The sequence below is a fragment of the Marmota marmota genome, unplaced genomic scaffold (assembly GCF_001458135.2).
Source record: "Marmota marmota marmota unplaced genomic scaffold, marMar, whole genome shotgun sequence".
Lineage (NCBI taxonomy): Eukaryota > Metazoa > Chordata > Mammalia > Rodentia > Sciuridae > Marmota > Marmota marmota.
The window spans coordinates 402,924-410,369 of record NW_026000108.1 but is presented as its reverse complement, the minus strand read 5'-3'; the positions used below and the strand labels follow the sequence as shown (position 1 = coordinate 410,369).

Genomic DNA, 7,446 nt, shown 5'->3' with positions numbered 1-7,446 from the left:
TCCTCCCGCGCGCGGCGGGGACGACGGGGTCGGCGGGGGCGACGGCTGCAGCAGCGGCCGAGTGAGGCCTCCATCCTGTCCCCTGAGGAGTCCGACTTTGCCGCCCCTGGGGACTGCGCGGGCTTCGCGGCTCACCACGCAGTGTCCTACATTAACGTGGGCGTCTTCCACGCATTCGACGAGGCGGGCGTGGAGGTGTGCTGCGGCGGACACCCATCGGTGGAGCTGCCCGGGTACGCGCCCTCGGATCCCGACCTCAACGCCTCCTACCCGTACTGTTGCCGACCGCCCTTCGAGGCGGCGCGCCCCTGGGAGCCAAGGCGGGCCTGCTGAACCCCAGGCTGGGTCCCAGCGCTCGCGCCTCCCGCAAGAGCCCAGGGGAGGGTCCCAAGCCAGGCCTCGAGGGCGCAACAGCTCCGTGACCACTGGACGGTCCTCTGATGTTATTGTTTCTGTGTCCAGGACGTTTCTCTTCTCTGTGTCGTTCGTATCCGGATTCCATTTAAAGTTTACAATAAATGTTTTGGGTCGGCTCGCCGACTGCACTTCTCTTTGGCATCGGTTCCCTGGGCGGCGCTGAGGTCCCAGGTCGAGGGGCAAGAACGGAGCGCGCAGCTAGCGTGATTTCCTGCGAGGACCTAGGCTGAGCGACAGACAAAAGCCAAGGTCCTGTAGGAACTCAGGGAGGAGTGCCATCCGGCAGCAACACTGCGACCCCACGTGCCTGCTTCAGCCGACACTTTCTTACTGTAAAGCTCTCCATAAACAGTGACTATGTTTGGTATATTTATTGCAATTTGAAGTTGGTGAGTTCCTTTATTAAATTAATTGCTATGTTATTGGAGAATGTTCATCAACTTGGAATTAGAGGGTGTCTACACGTAAATGAGCATGGGGAGGAAGGGCAGAATTGGGTCGGATTCGTTAAGTTTGAACCTGTGTTCTGCCAGCTGGTCCTCTCTGTCAGCCCTGTCTCTGAGCTAACTCGCTGAGTGTGCAGACACTGACACCAGACCCTTTCATTTCTGTTTTTGGAAACTGGCTGTGTGGTTTCTACTGCAAAGCAGTAGAATTTATTTTTGGTTAATACATATGAACAATCTAATCCTATTTTGGAGAATCAGTCATAATTTTTCTGCAAAGATAATTTTCCTGTAAACTCATTACTCTGGTAATTTTGAATATTATAGCATTTCATCTAAAATATACCCCTTAAATAGCCTTAATGAATGTGAAGGTCATACTTTTAAACAACTAGGGTGTGTGTGTGTATGTGTGTGTGTGTGTGTGCATGTTTGCACACTGTGGAATGAGCTTCATATGATGGCGGAATGTGTGTCCATCCTTCTGGGGGGCTGGTTCCTAGTCTTGGAAAAAGGTTATCCGACTTCCTTGTGCCTGGAATCCTAGGGCCGAGCCAGGGAGTTGACTGATCAGCTGGGAGCAGAGTCCCACCCTGATCCCCAAAGGTGTGTGTCCTCTGCAGATGGGAGTGGAGGACAGTGTACTTTGCTGTGTGGGCACCAGCACAAAGCACGTGGGGTGAGGGGAGTCAGGGAGATTGTGTAATATCTTCATGGTTCAGTAGTCCACTCGGTGAAAAAAGTTGAAATTTAAGGATGGTGTGCAGTTACTTGGTGCAGGCTCTGGGGTTGAACCTCTCCTCAGTCCTCAGGTGCCCTGCCCAGAGCTCCCCTGAACTCCTGGTGACCCAGCCCCCTGTCCCATCTGGGAGCTTGCTGGGCTGCCCTGACCTGTTCCCACTCAGTGGGCTTATTATGGAGTGCAAGCCTGTCCCACTAATGCTCAGACAGTTCCTGTGAGACGTGGGGTTCTTCCCAAGAGGCAACAAGTGCAGCACTCACCTTGCTGTATTGAAGCTGCCCCAGGGGTAGAAATGACTTATGGCCAGCTTACTGGGGTCCCACCTACAGGGCACTGCCCATATCAGGCCTTTGCTGTCTTGGGGGCAGTGGGAGCAAGAGGGTTCAGTCTGACTTGCTGGTCCTACTGCTGGTCTATTTGGTCCCTCCTGCCCCAGGATAAGCAGCCTTCTGACCATTGGCCTAAGCAGAAATGTCACAAGTGCAGCACAAAGTGACCTAAACCACCTCATATCTACTTAATTCAAATCCACAGGGCAGGTATTTTCCTCTGGGAACAGAGGCTTCCTGAGGCAGCCAGGCCCCTCCCCCTGCTGGGTGAGCACTGGGTGTTCCTGGGCAAACCAGTGGATGTGAAATCAGCCCCCACCCTTTGTTTTCTGAGCTGTTTCGTTTTACACACTTTATACAGCTCAAAATGACAAATGCCTTATGGATCTTTTAAGTTTGCTATCAGTTCGGTCTCTAAGGCTTCAGGCTTTCCTTGGGGTAAAACAGAAGGCCAAGGGTGGGGAAGGCAGGGCCTGCAGCCAGGGGCTGACACAGAAGGGAATCAGCTGTGTCCTGGGGTAGCAGGGGAACCTGGGGTGCAGGAGGGAGGGGATTTCCCCAGCCTCAGGTGAGCTAGCCTCTTCCCAACCACCAGCACACCAGGTGGCGGTTTAAGACTGAGCTTCCCAATTCCAGATGCAGTAAGTTTCACTTTTACAGAGTTGGATAGGAGATGTGAAGTATCGAGGTTTCATTTTTAAGGTTAACTAGAGAAAACAGAATCCCACTCTCTGTAAACTCAGATTGTCACAAAGATGAGCTCTCAGGGAAGGAGTAGAGGGTATGGAAGCCACCTTGTCTCCTGATTAAATCAACTTCCTGTTGCCCCTCCACACTCGACTCCTGGCTGTAGGTTTTGCACATGTTCATTCTGCTTTTCTGGAATGTTCAGTTAGCCACTCAGAACTGAATTGTGCTACCTAGAAAATAAGGGCAGCTTTTGACCTTTCTTCTATTGAGTCTTATTCTGCTTCCTGCCAGGAGTTTATTAGGATGATGAGATGCCAAAATTAAACAAACACATTCTAGCATATTTTAGGAGGCTGAAGGTGGAGTTTGTAAGTTATTATTTTATGGTAAAGATGTGATTTGGTTCAGCAGGAGTTCACTGTGAATATGGCTGGGGTTTAGTTTTAAAGGGATTCTTCATGATGCTGTGTGCGAAGTTGGGCAGTGAAGTCGCCTGACAAGTTGTGTTTTTCTTAGGCTCAACAAACCTTCAGATATCTGGGTTTTCATGCCCTTCCATGGTCAGAGGAGGCAGGCAGGTGGGTTTTTCTTCCCTGGGTGCCTTTAACCTGAGCCACAAAACTGGCCTTTTGACTGAAAATTCAATTAAACAATCATTTAATTTGAAAAATTAGTCAGATGGTTGATTGTTGTGAATTTCAAGGACTTACGACTGAGGCTGGACCCCTGGCCAGGATTTCGATGCAGTGCAGGAGCAACTGCGAGCAAACATGCACACACATGCACGCGTGTGCCTACCACCACCAGCACATGCGCTCGCGCACATCCTCGTGCGCAGCACAGATGCACACAAAGACACATGCACATAGACACACAGGCACAAAGAATGAGCACATGTGTGTGCACACACATGGTCTTCTGGGCAGTGTTTGAGAGCCAGGCCAGCAGCTCTGCCAGGGGAACCCAAATGGAACCCACTCAGGGCATGTAAGCTGACCTTGCTGCTCTCTTGCTGTGGCATCACATGCAGGATGAGCCTAAGGGGAGCCACTCCAGGGCCCCAGCAGTTGTTGAGCTACTGGCCATATCTGGAGGGGCGGGCAGGTGGAGCTGGGCAGGGAGGGTGGGAGGTGGGGGCAGGCAGGTGGAAAACTCCCATCTGTGTCAGTACAGCTCAGTGATTCATGGCAGCGGGTATGTTGGGGTCCAGGTAAGAAGAAGGCTGCCAGGCTGCATCCCAGACTCTGTGCAGGTGTGCCACTGGGACATTGCTAGGACTCTGGTGCTGACCCACTCTGCACCTACTTCCATCCTCCAAGGGCCTGGCACCTATGCAAGTGGGCAAAGGTGACGGTCCTGCAGTGCCCTCCAGGTCATGATCACCCCAATGTATGTTTTCTCACTGAGATAGGAAAGTAGGGAATGGTAGAGACCTGAGAAAGTGAGCTCTGCAGCTGAACAGGCACCAACCACGTGTAGACCTGTGTCCCTTCCTCTTGTCTGAGATAGACACAGCAACCTGATGTGAGCAGGTTTAATTTCCTGTTGACTCAATGTCTTGGCCTAATTTGCTGTCTTGTAGTACTGTAACCAACAGGGAAAAAAAAAAAAAACACCAACAAAATGGAAAACAAAATTTAAATTAGCAAAATAGAGCACACCAATCTTGTGCCTCTGCTCGAACCCTCCTGAGCAGTCCTTGGGTGACAGGAGGAGCCTGGTGGTCCTGCAGCAGACTTGCTCCTGACAGTGGTCTGTGAGCCTCTGCATTTTGAGGCACTGGAGGAGCCCTCTTACATGCAGCTTCCCTGGAGAGGCCCTGATTGATGCACATTTCGCCTTTTTGTCAGCCTTTGGTCCTCAATGGAACGTCACTGTCAGACCAATAAAATGTTTTGAAAACATAGTATACTCCACAAGATTCGTGCTTTTCTGGCTACTGTCCTGTTTGTGACTGACTGTGTGGCAGAAAGTGGCCAACTGCCCAGCGTGCTGAAGGCGGGATGTGGAAGGGGAGCAGGCTTCTTTGGGCCTTTTCTGGTTCTCCCTCAGTGGTGCTGGGCACCTGGTTGCCCTGCCCTGGACCACTGGCAGCTGTCCTCTCACCCTCCAGGCCTTGCAGCACCTGCTGACTGCCATGGAGCAGGCTTTGCCTTTCCCTTTGATGTGATGCTCATTCCCTGCTGATCTCACTTATTGTCACTTGCCAGGCCACTTGATGCAACATTACCTGAAACATATCAAGTCATGTGACCTTACTCAGAAGCATTCAAGAAGGAGAGGAACCAACCTTCCAGCTTTTATGCAAATGATCTAGGAATGGGGAGGAGCCAACAAAGGCTACCCTGTGGTAGGAAGAGGTGGGAGGCAGGAGTTGGAATGCAGGTGCTGGGATGCAGGAGGTGGGAGGCAGGAGGAAGGAAGCAGGAGGTGGGAGGCAGAGGGTGGGATGCAGGAGGTGGAAGCAGGAGGTAGGAAGCAGGAGGTGGGATGTAAGAGGTGGGAGGCAGGAGGTGGAGGCAGCAGGTGGGATGCAGGAGGTGGGATGCAGGAAGTGGGGGCAGGAGGTAGGAAGTAGGAGGTGGGAGGCAGGTGGTGGGATACAGGTGGTGGGAGGCAGAGGGTGGGATGCAGGAGGTGGAGGCAGGATGTAGGAAGCAGGAGGTAGGAGGCAGGAGGTAGGATGCAAGTGGTGGGATGCAGGAAATAGGAAGTAGGAGGTGGGATGCAGGTTGTGGGAGGCAGGTGCTGGGAGGTGGGATGCAGGTTGTGGGAGGCAGGTGCTGGGAGGTGGGATACAGGAGTTAGGATGCAGGTGCTGGATGCAGGTGTTGGATGCTGGATTTGGGTACAGAAGGTGGGATCCACAGGGTAGAGTGAACATTGTAGTGTGTACTGTACCCATGTTTTTTTTCCCTCCAATTTCAGTTATCCATGGTCAACTTCAGTCTGAAAGTATTAAATGGAAAATTCCAGAGTGATGCAGCCCATAAGTTTCAAATTATGCTTCTTTCTGAGTAGCATGATGAAACCTTGCACCATCCCACTCTTTCCTGCCTGAGACATGAATCATTCCTTTGTCCAGCATATCCCCATGTCCACCCTACCCATCCATTCATCACTCAGTAGCCGTCTCAGTTTTCAGATGAACTGTCTGCATCGCAGTGCTTGTGTTCCAGGATTAATATTTTACTTAATAATGGCCTCAAAATGTAAGAGTAGTGAAGCTGACAACTGGGACATGCCAAAGACAAGATGTATAATGCTTTCTTGAAGTGAAAAGGTGAGAGTTCTTGATTGCAGAAAAGAAAAACATATTCTAAGATCCACAGTAAGAATAAATCTATTCATAAAATTATGAAGAAGGAAATAAATTCCTGCTGGTTTTGATGTTGCACTTCAAACTGCTAAAGTTATGGTGATGATATATGGTAAGAGCTTAATTTAGATGGAAAAGGCATTAAACGTGGGGATAGAGACATGGACAGAAAACAACTCCAACCAGCAGCGAGGTGTTCTGTTCCAGAAAGCATTGAGCTGCATCAGTACTTCAGGAAGGAGTCCCCTGGGAGGAGTGACAGCTGACCATTTACTGAAAGTAAGGGATGTCCAGGTTTGAGCTGGAAATTAGTTACTTTTGTTAACCTCTTACTGCATTTAATTATAGATTTAAATTCATCATATGTATATATATGAAAATGTGAAAACCACATATTTATGGTTTGGTATCCTTGGAACATATCCTATATATAAGAGGAGAATGCTGTACATTGTGGAATGTCATGGGTGAGATGCAGAGGTAGATATCCAGGTATAATATACATGGTGGGAGGCAGGAGGTAGGAGGCAGGAGGTGAAAGGCAGGAGGTGGGAGGCAGGTGCTTGGATGTAAGAGGTGGGATGCAGGTGGGGACATGGAGGCAGTAGGATGAAGGAGGTAGGAAGCAGGAGGTAGGAGGCAGGAGGTGGGAGGTAGGAGGTGGGAGGCAGGAGGTGGGAGGTAGGAGGTGGGATGCAGAAGGTGGGATGCAGGAGGTGGGAGGTGGGTGCTGGGAGGAAAGAGATAGGATGCAAGTGGGGGCGTGCAGGCGGTGGGATGCAGGTGGTGGCATGCAGGCGGTTCTATGTAGGTGGTGGGGTGTAGCATGTGGGATGCAGGATGTGGGAGGTAGACAGGGAGGCAGGTGGTGGGGTTCAAGTGGTGAGAGGCAGGAAGTGGGATGCAGGAGGTGGGGTTTAGGAGGTGGGGAGCAGGTGGTGGAACGAAGGTGGTAGAGTGTAGAAGGTGGGAGGCAGGAGGTGGAATGCACACAGAGATGCATGAGTTGGGATGTTGGGGGTGGGATGTGGGAATTGGGATGCAGGAGGTGAGATGCAGGAAGAGGGAGGTGGGATGCAGGAGGTAGGATGCAGAAGTAGGGAGCATGAGTTGGGATGCAGGAGGTAGGATGCAGGAGGTAGAATGCAGGTGGTGGGAGGCAGGAGGTGGGGGGCAGGAGGCAGGATGCAGGAGCTGGGATGCAGGAGGTGAGATGCAGGAGTAGGGAGGCAGGAGCTGGGATGCAGAAGATGGCAGACAGGAGATGAGAGGCAAGAGGAGGGAGGCAGGAGGTGGGAGGCAGGAGATGGCAGAAAAGATGGGGAATGCAGGAGGAGGGATGCAGGAGGTGGGAGGCAGGAGGAGGGAGGCAGGAGGTGGGATGCAGGAGGAGGGAGGCAGGAGGAGGGAGGCAGGAGGAGGGATGCAGGAGGAGGGATGCAGGAGGAGGGAGGCAGGAGGAGGGAGGCAGGAGGTGGGATGCAGGAGGAGGGATGCAGGAGG

General features: G+C 51.8%; 1 long non-coding RNA gene across 1 annotated transcript in view; it reads right to left on the bottom strand.

Moving 5' to 3' along the window:
* Window positions 1-1,272: 1,272 nt before the first annotated feature.
* The window catches only part of LOC125610879, a 23,048-nt gene continuing 16,874 nt past the window's right edge, over window positions 1,273-7,446 (bottom strand). The window contains exon 4 of the long non-coding RNA XR_007340928.1: window positions 1,273-4,854. This is a non-coding gene — a long non-coding RNA (uncharacterized LOC125610879). The remainder of the gene's footprint in view (window positions 4,855-7,446) is intronic.